Genomic DNA, 18410 nt, shown 5'->3' with positions numbered 1-18410 from the left:
TTTCTATTTAATAATGCTGTTCTAGAGCTTCATCTTGGACCAATATAATTTAATAGGAAAATCACTAAACCTCATATGACTATATTTTTTTCTGGAAAACACTCTATCTTTTGCCTTTTTATACATTTCCTCTGGTGACACCATGATGTTAAGACCCTGCTCTTTGAGTCTTCTATCTTATAAGCATGTTGATTAGGTCATTAGAAATTAAGCATCCTTGAATAAATACCACCATGGGCCTTTTATAAAATAAAATTTCACTTTGTTATGAACAATGTTATAACTTTGATTGCTCATTTAATTGATTTAATTTATTTGATTGTTCTTTAATTGTAAAACATTCTGTTTCCTATTTACAGTTGTTCAACATTTGCACTAAAGAAAGTGACTTCATCTATGACATGTTATGGGGACTTCACTTTCTCTGTTAACTCTACAAAATCCTGTTGCCAGCTTTGTGTTTAGCCAAGTGTGCATCTACTTGGGAAGCCTTGTGGTGCTTTGTGATGTCAAGATAATAGTTTCTCTCCCCTGATTCTGTATTATGTTGCATGAGGAGAGGACACTGGGGGACTGGCATGGGGAGAAAGGGGATTATCCTTCGGCATTTTGGCAAGAAATGTTGCTTCCCATTTTGGACACTGCGAAAAAATGCATGCCCATTTAGAGATATGCTTTAGGTCCTTAATATTTTCAGAGAAAGGAGTAGTCCAGGAATTTGACTGTTTACCAGTGTCACACTCAATGTTGCATTGTCTGTGTTGGCACACAGAGTTTGAAAGTTCCTTTCAAATTAACAGTGATTTTATCACTACTGTCAGAGAAAAGAATGTGACACACGAGGTTGTCTTCAAACGTGGGTGTAAGTCAAGCAAATGGCCTGCCTGAAATCATTAGAAGTAGCCTAGGATGACAAATCTTTTACATTTACAATTGTGAGTAATTAAATGATAATGTCAACATATTCATAAATAGTAGCTTTAAACATTAGGATAGACCTAGAACAATAATTACAAGCATTTCAGACACATGCTCACTAATAAAACATTTAATGGAGGCAGTATCTATTTCCCGGGCTTAGCTCAGATAGAAATGAAGTCAGAACATATTATGTAACATAATTTGATTTCATATTGTATAATCACTGCTCACATGAATTTCATATTTCATCCAGAAATAAAATAGGAGAAAGGAAATAAAGAAACCACGCCAATCATCACAACAGGAATATGAAATATACCTGTCGAACCTCAGGCCAATAACTCTCTAATAACTATATTACTTTTTTATCTTTATTTTTTTTTATTTATTAATTTGTTTTTGTTACAGATGTTTCTCATTTTTCCCCCATTGACACCCTCTGTCCCCTCTCCCCCACCCCATCCCCAGCTTTGTTGTCTATGTTCATCGGTTATGCATACGTGCATGTAAATTCTGTGGTTTATCTCTTCTCCCACAAACCACCCCCTCCTCTGAGGCTTGTTGGCCTGTACCCCACCTCCATGTCTCTGGGTTAATTTTGTTCAGCAGTTTGTTTACTTCATTATATTCCACAAAGAAGTGAGATCATGTGATACTTGTCTTTCTCTGCTTGGCTTGTTTTGCTGAGCATAATGCTCTCCACGTCCTTCCATGCCATCTCAAAGGATTATTGATTTTAGAGAGACAGGAAGGGAGAGGGAGACAGAGATAGAAACATCAACGAGAGAGAACATTGATGGCCCCCGACTGGGGATCTGGCCCACAACCTGGGCATGTGCTCTGACCAAAAATTGAACCAGCAACCTCTTGGTGCAGTTGATGCTCAACCACTGAGCCACACGAGCTGGGTATAACTACATTACTTTAAATATTTCTGTTGGGTCCTAAAATTCATCAATAAAATAAGTTCTACCCAATATGGGTTAGGAAAAAAATTCCTAAATCTTCTTGTCTTCCAGGTTAGAAATTCTTAGGAACACTAATTAGAGTGACTGCTTTTGAAACTCTTGGAAAGAAATCATTAACTAGAAGCAGATACTGTATCTTCTGTCTCAAAAAGGGTGTTTTTATAATAATAACAATTTGCATGTGCTACGTCCCTGGGGTTTTGTCACAGTTTAACTTAACCATGATTCACTAAAAACAGATAACTTCTCCCCCCAGCCCCTCTGCCCCTCCCTGCTTGTCACATAACTATTCTTTCAGACCTGCTTAGCCTTGAAAAACATGTTTTCTAACACAGAGCTTGTCTCATAAAAGTCTACCTGGGTAATCCACAGTGTCTGAGAAATGGCCTATGACCGCTTTTTGACCCACTGATACAGCTATAGGTTTTACCATTTTCCTTACTACAATGCCCTGGATAGCATTTCAAATACATAGAGTCATGACCTTTGTTGTTTGCCAGATGGGCTGTGAAATGTATGCTAATGTTCATAATAGGATTATGCAAGGTTGCTTATTGTCTGAAAAATAATATGAGTATTATCCTCTATGTCCCCGTCCCCCCCCCCCCCGCAATGGGTTTTCCCTTTAACAGGTATTAGGAAGTCTAATTTTGATTAAGTAAATATCGACTTTCAGCTTTACAAGTGATGGCTCATTTAGGCACATACTTTAATGGTATTAAGGGTAGAAAACAAGAATTAGCCAGGTACACTAAAGTACAAAGAACATATTTAATATAGAACCATGCATGGCAACATGCAGCACGTACATATTCCATGCTAGAATTGAGGACAGTGATTCAACCTAATTCAAATATGGGACAAAGGACGCTATGCATACAATGAAAGTAACCCTTAAAAATACAGAACACAGGGTGTAGCTGCAGTGCCACTGTCCCTCAAAACTTTTTGCTTTTTGCTTTGTATATACCCATTCAGGGGTGAGCCTATCTTTTTTCTTAATCTGGGTTCCCACCAAAAACAAATGCTCTCTTTAGGATGTCAATTCAAGTAGTTTATTTGGGAGGGGATCACAAGTTGCACAGTGAAGAAGTGGGGATGTGAGGTGGGTAAGAAAGCATGCCAATAAAGGGTGTGTTATGGAGCAGGACTCTGCGGTGCACACCTGAGGCTCGGTCCGACTGGGGATCATGTGAGAGGCTCTGTGGAACACGCCTCCAATGAAGAGCAAGGTAAGTCAGGTATTTATTCCTCAATAACTTTCCCTCATTGGTCAAGGGCCACTCTTGGGGGCCTGACATCCCCATGTACAAGCCAAACATGCCCAAGTTATCAGAGAGAGAGAGATCAGGGAGAGAAATACAGGAAGACATAATCATGCCCAGACACTCCTGGCAGAGAACTCTGAACTCCAGATGTATGCAGGGAAGTCATAGGCCCTGCTACATATGCCACAGCCAATGTGTCCTTGTGGATGTGGCTACATCTTTTTCTGCTATAAAACAGATATAAGGATTAAATCAAGTGATGGGTGCATGAAAAGTAACTAAAATAGTGCCTGGCTTATAATAAACACAACACAGATTGTAGGGCCCTATATCCATTCTCCCACACCTGTTTCTGTACTGCCCTCCCCCCTTCCTTTATTAGTAGCATTGTTGCTGTATAATAAACAGTGCACCCAGTTGGGAATAAGGCATGCACCCAGTTTGGGAATAAGGCATTCATGTCAGGGTTCCCAAGACCATTCACAAGTTTGATGATTCCCTAGAAATGTTCACAGAACTCAGAAAAGCTGTTATACTCATGGTTATGTGGAAAAGGTTATGTTTATATGGCAAAAGGATAGAAATTAAAATCGGGAATAGAAAAGGGCACATTATGCACAGTCCAGAAGAAATCAGGCATGAGCTTCCAGGTGAACTCTCCCAAAAGAGTCATTTGAACAGCACTACATTCTCCCAGTAATGTGTGCGGCAACACATGAGAAGTGTTGCCAATCAGGGGACCTGTCCCAAGCTTTGGTGCCCACGGCTTTTATTGGGGGTCAAGGCATTGAGTTGACCTTAGCTATGCCAATCTCTAGCCCCTAAAAGGTCATACTGTATTAGTTATCAAGCATACAAAAACCACTCACCATAAATCACATCATTAGCATAAACGATTTGCATGGCCCAAAGTCTCACATATATAAAGATATTCTTATCAGGCAGGATAATCAGGGGATCAGAGGTTATCTGCCAGGAGGTTGCCAAAAGCCAGTACTAAAGACCTTTGGACTATGCAGGGTTTGGGCAATCCAAGCCTGAAAGTTAACCCTTTACTGCATGGGATGCCACATCTTCTGCCTGGCACCATGGTATGCTCTTTATTCCAGAGCCTGTTAGTAAGCCCAGAGATCTGTGCAAAAGCCACTAGACTGATGCTGCTGGGGCCATTCTAAACCCTTTCTTAAAAAACGACAGGGAGCATCTCAGCCCATGCACACCTTATCAAGTCTTAGCTCCTTTCACTGGTCTGCCCTGCTCCACATCAAAAGCAGCCAGTCTGGTCCCTCCTGGGGTATTAAAGGCCAATAAGTTGTCCATGGACATCCAAATGCCTCTAGGTCTGTTCACACCAGATTTTGAAGACTTAGTACAAAAAACGTAAGATATCTTAATTATTAATAGTGACTCCATGTTTACTGATATTTTAGATAGATTAATTAAAATATATCATTATAACTAATTTCACTTCTTTCCCCTATTTTAATGTAGCTATGAGAAAATTTAAAATTACATATGGCTCACACTGAATTTCAATTGGACAATGATCTTCTACAGGGAGACATGAAGTATAGGCTCTAAATACACTCATATGTGTTTTAGTTGCCTCTCTGGATAAGGTGACCATATAACATGTTTGTTTTATAAATATATCATGTAAATCACAGATGAGGACAAATAGTTTACAACTAATGACCCTCAAGGTTGTCACCACAAAATAGCAGCAATGTTATCAATGTGAGTATAGCAGTCAAATGGATGTTTTAGGCACACCTCTCAGTTTGCATGATTCAGAGCCTCGGCCCCACTAGTGGACTCGAATGACTTCACAGTAATTTCCACCAGATGTTTGTAGGAGTTGCGCATGATGTCCCTGCCCTCTCCATGATGTCTATCATTATTCTGCAGCCTTGAAGAGCTCTGAGTGTGGAGCTATCACCAGAAAAACACAGTGTTAGTGAGATCCAGACAGACTTCCATTTCCAACAAGCTATTTGTGTTCCACATGGTGCCACTTCCCCCTGGTAAAATTATATTGTTTCCATCCTGGCTGCAGTCGTCTGAAACCCACACAGACATGGAAATGTTAGCCCTCCCTCCAATACCCAATACATAGGAAGAGGAGTAAGACAGAAATGATCTGGAGAGTAATTGAGGGTCTTGGAAATTTTTCTTCAATGAAAGAAGAAAAAAAAATGAACAATTAAAGAATATGCCTTATACAAATTTGGCAATGACATTGTTCATAACAAAGTGAAATTTTATTTTATAAAAGGCCCATGATGGTATTTATTCAAGGATGCTTAATTTCTAATGACCTAATCAACATGCTTATAAGATAGAAGACTCAAAGAGCAGGGTCTTAACATCATGGTGTCACCAGAGGAAATGTATAAAAAGGCAAAAGATAGAGTGTTTTCCAGAAAAAAATATAGTCATATGAGGTTTAGTGATTTTCCTATTAAATTATATTGGTCCAAGATGAAGCTCTAGAACAGCATTATTAAATAGAAATACAAAATAAGCCACAAATATAGAATATATATACAATTTAAAATTTTCTATTAGTCACATTTTGTTTAAAAAGAGTAAAGAAAAAACTATATCAAACTAAAAAGCTTCTGCTCAGCAAAGGAAATCAACAAAATGAAAAAGCAATGTACAGAATGGGAGAAAGTATTTGAAAATTATATACCTGATGAAGTTAATATTTAAAATATATATACACAAATACAGGGTGGGGCAAAAGGAGATTTACAGTTGTTCATATGGAAAATAATAAAATAATTAATAAATAATAATACAAGACTAAACTCTGTATTTTGCTTACTCAAAAATGCACATCTACTTTGCCCCGCCCTGTATATATCCAAAATAGATAAAGAATTTATTCAACTCACTAGTAACAAACCAAACAATCTAATTAAATAATGAGCAGAGGATCTGAATAGACAGTTTTCCAAAGAAAACATAAAGATAGCCAACAGGTACATAAAAAGTTGTTCAACATCACTAATCATCATGGAAATGCAAAGCAAAACCACAATGAGCTATCACCTCTCACCTATTGGAAAGACAAGCAATAACAAGTGTTGGTGAGGATGTGGATTCTCCTTTGTGCAGGGAAATCTTTGTGCACTGTTGGAGAGAATGTAAATTGATACAGCCACTTACAAAACATGGACGTTCCTCAAAAATTCAAAATAGAACTACTATATGATCCAGCAATTTTATTTCTGGATATTTATTGAAAGGAAATTAAAACACTAACTCAAAAACTATATGCACTCCCCATGTTCAGTGCAGCCAAGACATGGAAACAACCTAAGTGTCCATCAATGGATGAATCACACACACACACACACACAATGGATTTGGCCATTAAAAAAAGAAAAGAAAAGAAAATCTTGCCATTTATGGCACTATGGGTGACCCTTGAGTACATTCTTCTAAGTCAAATAAGTTGGTCAGAGAAAGACAAATACCATATGATCCCTTTTACATATGGAATCTAAAAAACAAAGCAAACAAAAACAATACTATTATTGATACAGAGAATGCATTGGTGGCTGCCAGGGGCAGGGGATGGATAAAGGTGGTCAAAAGGTATAAACTTACAGTTTTAAAATAAGTCCTGGGAATGTAATATACAGCATAGTGATTATAGTTAATAATACTGTAGTGTATATTTGAAAATTGCTAAAAAAAACAGTAGATCTTAAAAGTTCTCATCACAAGAAGAAATATTGTGACTGCGAGGTGATGGATGTGAACTGGACTCACTGTGGTGATCATTTGCAGTGTATACAAATATTGAATCAGTATGTTGTACATCTGAAACTAAGATAGTATTATATGTCACTTATATCTCAATGAAGAAGTAAAAGAGACAGGTAAAATTAATTTTAATAATATATTTCCTTTAACATGTTCAAAATAAATCATATAATCAATGTAAAACTACTGAGATATTTTAGTCTTATTTTCACACTCTTTGAATTCCAGTGTATATTTACCTATAGTACATCACAATTCAGATTAGTTAACATTACAAGTGGAGAGCAACTTTCATATTGCATAGAGTATTCTAGAAGTCATACAATATTGCATAGAGCTGGAAAATAAGCGTCTCTTTCCCCTCTAGTCAGTGGGTCAGGTAAGGGCCTCTAATTTGTGCATATTTCACTAAACACTGTCAAATTTTTAGTGGATCACAGACAGAAATTTCTAGTTACCCTACTTGGTACCAGTATTTTCTTTCCCTTAATTGTGTTGTTGAACATTTTATCAAATTCTTTCACATAACTTCTTGAATACATATCATCTTATTAAACAGTTTAGTGATAGATTATTATCCCCACATTAAACATTAGGAAATGGGTTCAGAGAAACTTAGCAACCGGCTCAGGGTCTCAGAGCTAGGAACAGGCGAGGCGTGAGGTCAGAACCTTAGTCTGTTTCGCTGCTGAGCTTTCCTGTGCATGACCCTAAATAGTATGGGGGTGAAGAGAGTGATGGCTTGTAGTCGAAATGAACTGTGGACATAAAGTGACTCAGAAAGGCCTAGAAATAAAGCGGCAAAATGATAAGCCTTTCAGAGCTCTTTCCTCCGAAGGGAAAAGAATGAAAGCACTTGGAAAGACTTGCAAGTATATTTGGGTCTTAGATCTAGTGATAAGATGTCAGGCCACCACCTTACACTGGTGAAGAATGAAACTATTATTTACAAGTCATTTACCAATACATTTCCATTCATGAAGTCACATTTCATGTTAATTCCTGGGAACTTCAATCAAGTATCCAGTCATTTTGGGGAACTGCAGTGTTGGAACCCAAAGCAGCTCCTGAATCAGGCTAGTGTTTTCAGATATTTAAGGCCATCAACCCCGTGGAATTGTTTCTCACCCTTCACCAACCTGCAGTTCTGAAGCAAACTATGGAGGGGAGTAACTTGATCATAGTCTCTGACCACTGAGAAGAGCAAGCAATTGATTGACTTCTTTGTAAACCTAGAGATAATAACTAAATGCCCCTTGTATCCCAAAGCCTATTGGTTTTAGTCACTCCTGGACCTACTTTGCTGACTTCAGTTGTTGAATCAATTTTCCATAATACTAGCACTTTAGATATTTATCGGCATATTATTTGAGTGCAACTTACCAGAAATTCCACTAAAAGAAAATGGTATTTTAAAAGGACAGGCAAATGGACACAGTAACGACTTGGTCCTTTACATTTGCAGTTCTCAACCTTGATTTCACATTGGAATCACCCAGGGAACTTTAAAAAAATGCCTGACCTCTCAGGAGAGATTCTGATTTAATTGACGCAGGATGTGGTGTGGGAATCAGGAATTTTAAAGCCCCACCCCCTCCCCAGTGATCTAATGTACAGCCATCATTGAGAATCACTGCTCTATACTCTCTGAACATTATCCCTTAGTTATGTTAGCAATGTAAGTGTAAGCAAAGTAAATGGACCATATTTCCTAAAATTCGTATAAAAATGCCTTTAGAGAATAAATATGCAATGTTACTCCTGCAGTTTTAATAGAGAGTAAATAAAAACATCTAGTGAAACAATATTTTTTTACTGTAGGTATTTGGTAAAAAATTGAAAATATGACATAACACTTGTGATAAATTCTTCCTTAGTTTAAATCCAAGGAAAAATAAGTTTGCCCCCCTCCTCCCTCCACCCTGAAAATGGCATACTTCATTAATGAGATCAGATACAATGAGCTTTTCACTTCAGGTAACTAAAATACCTATTTTTTTCTCCTTTTAATTTTTTTCTTTAGAAAAATTTGTCTTTGCCATGTTTTGTGCTCAAAGTCAGTAAGACATATCCACTTATTTTTGAAAGTAGATGTAATAAAATAAAAAATGACAATCCATGTTTTTTCTCCATTTCCCCCCCGATCTTTCTTGCAACCATATATATTTGTTACATTTTCTCCATCATGCTCAAAAGTCATAAGGAAATCTTTGGGATATTTTGGGAAAGGGCCCTTGTCTTGTCCTTAAGTCCTTCTTGGTCAGCATGCCATGCTCTGCATCTTTTTCTCTGTCTCTGCCAACCACCTATTAGAGTTTACTGTCCTGGATGTCAATTTTCTCCCTAGTAATATCCTACACACGAACCTTCAACTCAGAGTATAGTTTTTTCAGAATCCCATCTGCTGTACACCCATGAAGTTGGTGCAAATACTATACCCATTTACAGATCAAACTGATACTTAGATCAAGCTACCTGACCAAAGTCCTGTAGTGAATAGGTGAGAGAACCAGGATTTAAACCCAGAGAGTTTGACTTCAGAACCTATAGCCACAAGAGCACTGTGACCAAACCAAGGCTACCAGACGGGGTATTTTTTGGATACTTGAAAAACAAGCATAGGCCCAGCTGGTGTGGCTCAGTGGTTGAGTGTGGACCCATGCACCTAGAGGTCGCCGGTTTGATTCCTGGTCAGGGCACATGCTCAGGTTGTGGGCCTGATTCCCAGTTGAGAGGCAATGCAGGAGGCAGCCAGTAGATGTTCTCTCTCATCCATGTTTCTATCTCTCTCTCTCTAAAATCAATAAAGAAAAACAACAAGCACTAGAGGAGATCTTTGGAATACAGAAAGGAGAGGAAGAAAACAGGACTGAACAGAAAATAAACTGAGTTTCAATGAGGCTCTAACTAAGGTTTCAGCATTTAGAGAATCTAAGGAGCTGAGGAGTCCTTTTAGTTGGAGTTAGGGGACTGGGCCCTTATACTCCGACAGTGAGCAGTCACTGGATACAGGATGCACTTGGAAGGGGATCTGACCTTGAGGAAGATAACCTAAGGACCCTTTTCTGAAACATCTTGGCAGCTTGGGAACAAAGTCTCCATTCCTGAAGGGGGATCATTAGAGAACCTCATAGCATTCATCCCAGGGTTGTTCCAAGGCAACCATATCCCAGTAGTTAGCCTAGAGATGCCCACACCCCTCCACCAAAGACTACTGACAAGGCTCAGTCCTCAACATGATCAAACCCCGTAAACAGATCTTATAACAAAACAGAACATTCCTTTTTTTTTTTTTTGGTAGTGAGCTTTCTGGTACTGTTAGCAGTGATTATGAGAGTAGCTGGTGATGCTGAAGAGACCCCAGGGGAAAATGTACTACCCTGCAACCTGACTGTGTCCACAGGCTGATAATGGGCCCTTGTGAAACACCTGCTACCAAAGCACAGTCCAGCTATTCAATCATTCATAATCTAGCCTCTCCCAAAATTAAACCAAAACAGTCAAATAAATAGTAAATTAAGAAGATATACATCCTATTTTTTTCACCCTCAGCTCTCAATTAGTCTTACCAATGAGCTCTAAATGCTCCAGTGTATGCACTGCAGATTCAGCCTCAAGACCCAGGTCCTAAGCTCCCCCACCCTCTTTTTTGTAAATAAGGAAGTAATAATATGCAAGCAAATTCTCCTGGTATCTAAAATAGCAGTTTAAATATAATATGAAATTTTACTTAAATATTTATTTTTCTTATTTTCCAGGAGTCTTTTCAACATCTGGTTCTTGTTACTATAGGGAATAAGAATTCCAACTAACAGCAGAATTTTGTGAAAAGACATTTTATTTTTGGTGAAAGCATCCTTGGGGGTCCTGGAGGACAATCTCCCAGTGGGCATGAAGCTTGTTTATTGTTCAATGAAATTGGATTATAAGCTGCACATTGCTTTTGGCCCACAAGCACACAGATCCTCAGTTCCTTACACATGAGCCCCAGCACAGGTGGGCTTCTACAGCACTGAATAATGACCAGGATTTGAGGGGTGGGGTGTATGTGACTAATAGTGCAGTTGAACAGTCCACTGAGGAGGGAGTATCTGACCACAAGGTACTAGATGGAGGTGACTTCTGGAGTCATTGCTACTGTTCTTGGAATTATGGTCAGGTTGATATTTTGGGAGGATAAAGTTAATCAAATACATATGACAAAGCAAATGAATATCATAAATAAAAAGATTGATTTTAAAAAATGTATAAAAGAGGTATAACCTGCTGCAGTAGACACCATAATCCCTTTTCAAGGACATGGGAGTGCAGGTGGCAGAAGGCCTTCAGCTCCCAGCACCTTCACGAATTGCCTCTGCCACAGAGAACTGCCCTGTCCAATGTCCAAGGCCACAGTCCTTCTCAGGGCATCCCACATCCAGTGAATGATCAATATGAGAAAGTAAAGGCCTGGCCATCTTGACTCAATTTAGCACAACCCTGAAGGGCCACTCTAACTCCACTTCTCCTACAGGGTTTGCTAAGGCTATTGTTGTTCTCAACTTCTCCCTCTGTTCATACCTACTTCCTTCCCCTCCTAATCATAGTGTTTGCTTCCTGGGAAAACCAACTTGTGATAGGAGCTAAAATGAAAAGCCCTCAGGAAAGCATAATTTTTTTTTTTGGTCACTTTCCAGCCAAAGTCCAGCCCTTTTTAAATAAAATTTAAGTATAGTTGGTATACAATACTATATTAGTTACATCAGTTTCAGGTGCACAAGATAGTGAGTTGACATTTTTATGCCTTACAATGTGATTGCCCCACATTCTAGTAATCACCTGTCACCATGCAAACATCACAATATTATTGAGTATATGTCCCTTCACCCCTCCCGCCTGCTCCTCCCCTCTAGCAATCATCCCTTCAGTCTCTATTTCTGAGTCTGTTTTTTGTTTATTTTTGTTTTTTTCAGATTCCACATATAAGAAAATACAGTATTTTTCTTTCTCTGTCTGACTTAATTTACTTAGCATAATACCCTCTATGTCCATCTATGTTGTTGCAAATGGCAAGATTTCATTCTTTTTTATTGCCACATAATATTCCATTGTGTATAATACCACATCTTCTTTATCCATTCATCTGTCAATGGACACCCAAGTTGCTTCATATATTACTGTTTACAGCCCTTGTTAACACTACTCTTAGGTGAAGCCATCTCAATTTACCATCCACCTTTGGATCTCCGTGACAGATACGGAATGCTCCTGACAAGTTGAAATTAATCTCTCTGTCACTGTCAGTCTTTATGATCTATTCTTTCTCTTGAAGTGATAAAGAACAAGTTGAATTTTGCTTTCAAAGCAGTATTTCCTCACATCTGTTGTGCAGGGTTTTCAATCTAAACATTTCTATATCCTTTAACTCTTCCTCAGAGGTTAGACTGTACAACTTTTTCAACATTCTGGATGCTCTTTCTTGAAAACACTCTATTTGTTTCAAATCTTTCATAAGATGTGCTGCTCAAAAAGAAATTAATATCTCTCTGTAAGGTATGAATATCATAAAAGGAAGGATAATCACTCACTTTGTAATAATACTTTTAGTGTGAATGATTTAAATGGCATTTAGCAATCACATCAAAATATTACATATAGAGTTCATGAAATTTGACAATTAAAGGAAAAAATTAATAAATGACAATGCATTGATTACATTCATTTTTTCAAAAGACTCTATTAAGAAAATAAAAAAGCAAATAACATAATGGGACAAAATGGGGCAAAACAAATTATACATACACACACACACATATCTTATGGATATACATAAATGTTATATATGTGTACATGTGAGTACATATATGTATGAGTGTAATATATACACAGAGTGAGGCAAAAGGAGACTTAGAGTTGTGAGTATTCAAAACACAGAACCTATTCATGTATTACTTACTAATTATTATGTTATTTTCCAAACAAGCAACTATAAACCTACTTTTTCCCCACCCTGTATATCCTAAAGATTAATTAGAAAAAGATAGATTCCCCAATAGAAATAAAGTCAAAGGACTTAAGCAATATTTTTTAAAAGATTATATCAAAATGATCAATAAACATGAAAAGCAGCTCAACTTTATTAGTCATCAGGAAAATTAAAATTCCACAATGAGATAGTATGATACACCCAATAGAATAGCTACAATGAAAAAGAGACAGAAAATACCATGTTTTTTTCAATAATGTTGAGTAATTAGAATGTTCATATATTGCTGGTATAGTTCAGGGTACAATAATTTGGGAAAGTTGAACATATATATGTCTTATTATCTAACAACTCCACTACAAGGTGTAGATGCAACAAAAAAAGACACATAGAGCAATATTTTTAAAAGCACCATTCATAATAGTCAAAACATAAAAACAACCCAATATCCATCATAGTAAAATGGATAAATTGTATAATAATAAGGTGAAATGCTATACAGTAATGAAAAATGCAATACAGCATGGATGAACCTTATAAGCATAAGATTAAATGAGAAAAGCCCAATTTTCATAGTATATACTGTAGGTTCCAATTATATAAAATTCAAAAACAAGTAAAACTATATATATAGTCAGGGTGCCCTTTGAGAAGGTAGTTCCTGGAAGGACATAGGAAAGTAGTTTCTGGAATGTTAATGATATTCTGTTTCTTAATCTGGGGGCTAATTAAAAAGGTGTTCTCATTCTGTGAAAATTCAGTGAGCTGTATTCTTTTTATTACTTGTACACTTTGCTGTAATACTTCAATAGAAAGAATTACTTCAAAAAGAACTGGTATTGAAATGAATGAAATAACATTTGACTGCAGTGAATCTAGGTTAATTTTAGAAAGCAAATGGTATTTCATTATTCCTTATTTGAGTTTCCTTCACATAAATATTGATTTCAAAAACAAGGTATTATGGTAATAAGAGCAAAGCATATGGAGGGCTACTAGTAATCAATAATATATACAGTCACCATTTAAAGTCCCTATTTCTGGTGTTTTTCCTTCCTTGGTATAGATGAAGATTTCCATCTGGTATTATTTTCCTTGCTGTTGAAGGTCTTTACCATTTCTTTTTGTGATAGGTCTGCTGTGATGACTTATTTCAGCTTTTATGTGTCTGAAAAAGTCTTTATTTCACCTTCATTTTTGGAGGATATTTTCACTAAGTTTAGTATTCAAGGTTAACAGGGTTGGGTTTTTTAAGTTCTTTAATAATGTTTTGCCACTGGCTTCTTGCTCATGTTACTTCTGAAGAGAAATCTAATGTCATACTTGTCTTTGTTCCTCGGTATATAATATCTTTGTTGCTCTGTACAGATGATCTAGTTGCTTTCAGGATTCTCTCTATCACTAGATTTGAGCAATTTGATTATGATGTGCTTTGGTGTACTTTTATTCATTTTACTTGTGAGTGGAGCTTGTTAACCTTCTTGGATGTGTGGGTTCCTAGCCTTCATAAAATTTAGAAAATCTAGACCATTATTTATTCAAAGATATTTTTCTGCCCAATTCCACTGTACTCTCCATTGCAGACTCGAATTACACATATATTATGTCACTTGAAATTGTCCTATAGTTCCCTAGTATTGTTTTCCTTTTTTAAATTATTTTTTTCTGTTTCCTTTCAGACAGTACCTACTACTATGTCTTCGAGTTTACTTATTACTCTTTTCTTCTGCAATATCTAATTTGTAGTTAACCTAGTCCAGTGTATTTTTCACCTCACACATTCTCCTCATTGTGGGCCATATTTTCCAGCCATTGATGTGGATGCCAGACATTGTGAATGCCATCTTGTTGGGTGATGGATATTGTTGTATTTCTATGAATGCTTTTTGGCTTTGTTCTGGAATGCAGTTAAATGTCTTAGAAACAGTTTAACTTTGTCAGGTCTTATTTAAGTTTCACTAGCTGGAACAATAACCATGTTTATTCCACCATGAATTATTCTCCCACTACTGAGGCAAGGTCTTTTTTAATAATTTACCCAAAACCCGGTGTGGCTGGTGGGAACTGACATACTTCTTGTCCTATATAAGTGCCAGGCACTATTCCCTCTAATCATCTCATATAGGTGTACTGATCACACACCTCACATCCAAGCACTGATCAGTACTGAGTTGAGTAATACTGATGAGCATTGCTGCAGACAGAAGGTAAACCCTATACAGATCTCTGGCGTTCTTTCATGCAGTACTCCCCTCCCTGGTGCTCTGCCCTGTGCACTCTAGATGCCTTTGGTCCCCTTGGTCTCTCAGCTCTGCCACAGAATATATAAATGCAGTTTGTTTTAATAAGAAAAAACTTAAAAATTATAAACATTGACTAAGAACTTAGGGGCCAAAAGCTAGCCTACTTTTATCTACTAAAATCTAGGCTAAATACATATGTGAGTTTTTGAGGAGAATTTCATCTATTTGACCTGACAGATTGCATGTGAAGTTTATATGTGAAGCTTACACAAGTAGTTCAATGTTCAAACTGATAACAGTGGTTGTCCCTGGTTATGATTAATGAAGAATTAGAATCAGGGGTGAGAGCAAAACTTGTATTTCATTGTATAACCTTTGTTTCTTTGGAATTACTTTTACCTGTAAAATATCTTCCTAAGCATACTTAAAATTTTAGAAACAGGCAGAACTAGTTATCACACCTGTTTACTGACTAGAACGTGCAACAGGTTCACAACTCAGGAAGACACAGTGGTTGTGCCTCTAGATCCAGCACTAGCTCATATATCATATACATATGATATGGAATAATCTCCAAGCTATTTTATTAAATGAAAAAAAGGAAAGAATAGAACAATATGGATTATATGTAACCATGTATGCTAAATAAATATTTTAAAACAGAGTATCTACATACATTGATGAATTCTCAAAAAAAACACGGGAGAAATACAGAACCCTTTCTTGGGGTTGGGGTGATAGGAGACTCATTTTTCATCATACTTTGAACTGTTTAATTTCTTGGCCATGTGCTCATTTTTTAATAATAAAAATTATCAGGAAAAAGTGGTATCTATTTTTCCATTGTCTTGTAATAATAGGACATGTATTAATAATTTTTATTATTTTATTTTGCTCTAAATATAGCACATGCTCATTTATTAGGCTATATTTAGAAGTCACCATCTCATCTAGAACCTTTTTTAGAGGACAAAGTTCCAAGTCTCTCAGCAAGAACATACATAGTTCCAAAATTATTACTAATGCTGACCTATGATAACATTTCTATTTTGAGTAGAATTGGACTAAGTTAGTTTACATTAAGGGACAAAGAATTTCTTCAGTGTCCCTTCATATGTCATTTTCCCCCTGGGTTAGGATTCTATCACTGTGACTGGCGACCCATGACACATTCATTCTTTGAGCTTAAAAACTCTTCTGTGAAAATAAAGATCACTATAATCCCTAAGGTCAGTTATCTGGAACCTGTCTGTTTCCTATAAATATCTAGGACTGAGAGGCCACACTAACATATAAAGAACTAAGGCAATGATTGTAGTCTAAAGGTTGCCCCAGGGATCAGGTCAAGATAAATTTTGCACATGTGGTGAACTACATCTCTTAGCAAACTTTATCATGCAATGTGGCACTGAATTATCTCTTTCCTCCATTGCTCTCTAGTTGTTTCATGAGTGTGTGCTTCATCTTCATCTGAACCAGAGAAATCTTATTTCATGTTTCTCTAGTGTCTCTCCTTACAACTCTGTGCCAAATAGTACATACTGGACAGATGTCATCAGTCTTGGCATTGTGATGAAAATATAGAAGTGTCACTGGCCACTTTTACCAATATAAAAAGTGTTCCCTGAGAGGCTAACGCTATTATGTCTCTAGGTATGATTGGTTTGGTCTGCTGGGAGAAAACTAAAAGAGAGAAGACATCAATCAATTGATCAATCAGTCAGAACAGAAAGAAGAAATAAGGGGGAAAAAAGAGACAAATATGGGAATGCTTTTTATGTGGAGGGGTAGGATGTTACTAGCAATTGCTTTAGTGCCTAAGACTAAGAGTCCAGCATAGCTGGGGACTCAGCAGCTCAGGCATCCTCTACCAGGAAGGAGACCTTCCATGATGTTCCATTACAGACAGGATTTCTTGGAGGCAGAAAATTACTATAAAAGTGGTAGTAATTATGAGAGCTACCAGGGACATCTTACTGTCATTTCAATTTTTCATCCCTATGTATTAAAAAGAACTTTAGCCCAAAGAAATTAAAATGTTCAAGGAATCAGGACACAGATGTGATGGGCCAGTAAGGAATTGGAGGAAAGCAGTTTATGACAACCATCACCATAAAAAGCCATCCATAATCACAAGGATAAAATCCACACCTTTATCTTTGAAATAATTGGAACTTTCCATTATGCTTTCTGAGGGGACACCCTTATGTCCTGTGATTATCTGAGTAGTTTTAATAGAATAAAGTATCAATAAGAAATATTTTCTACTGATTAACTGCCTTGTATTAAGTGTTTTCCTGCAGAAAAACTGGGGACATCTCCTTTGTAGTAAAGTATAAATGCAGAGGCCTCTGTGGGTTGGAAGTGTTTAATATCTGATCCTTCTGATTTCAGATTCCATATTCCCTAGAAGACTAAGTAGACCATTCCTTCCCCTATTATTATTATTTTTTTATTTAAATTTTATTTAAAATAAACTTTTTTCTTCCACGGCATTTTACCCCAAATTTCCAAATAAAATAGAAAGCAGGAATTGACCAAATAAAGACTGGGCAACATTTAAAATGCCTTATTTAAATAAGCAAAAATTATGCAATGAGTGACCTAGCATTTCCCTAAGTTATCACACCTGTTTACTGACTAGAACATGCAACAGGTTCACAACTCAGGAAGACGCAGTGGCTGTGCCTCTAGATCCAGCACTAGCTCATCTCGACCTCCTGCTGTGGGATGATGGGAACAGCATATGTCCAGCTCCAAAAAAAGAGATCCTTCAAGGAGTCCACAGAGCTAGGCACTCCAGTCAGTAGGCAAGAATGGCTCAACATTGTTTTAGACAGAAAGGGAAAAGATAATGAAGTGGATGCTGGGATGTGTCTTGAGGCTGGGAAAGCCTGTGGTAATCTAAGAGATTGGACCTGGAACTTTGTATCCAAAATGCTAATGACCACCACTAGAAGTTATCACTCAGGGTCATAGGTTATAAGGGCAAATTACACCATGTGGGATTCAAAGGATGTTTTGATAGAGATGAAATCCAGTTCAAATCAACAGCAACAATGGTCTTTATAGAAGAAAGGAATAATACAAAATTATCCTGAGAGATGTCTTTTATCCAATTACAGTGAAAAAAAGTGTTTCTGCTCCTAAGCAAGAATAAACCCCCTATATGTCCTCTAGATCTAATGCCATCCCTTCACAGTATTTTCCCATTTAACATCTTTAAGACATAATTTATATGCCATAAAAATCATTGATTTAGTCCTGG

Source organism: Molossus molossus, unplaced genomic scaffold, assembly GCF_014108415.1.
Source record: "Molossus molossus isolate mMolMol1 unplaced genomic scaffold, mMolMol1.p scaffold_m16_p_6, whole genome shotgun sequence".
Lineage (NCBI taxonomy): Eukaryota > Metazoa > Chordata > Mammalia > Chiroptera > Molossidae > Molossus > Molossus molossus.
This window is presented reverse-complemented; position numbering follows the sequence as displayed.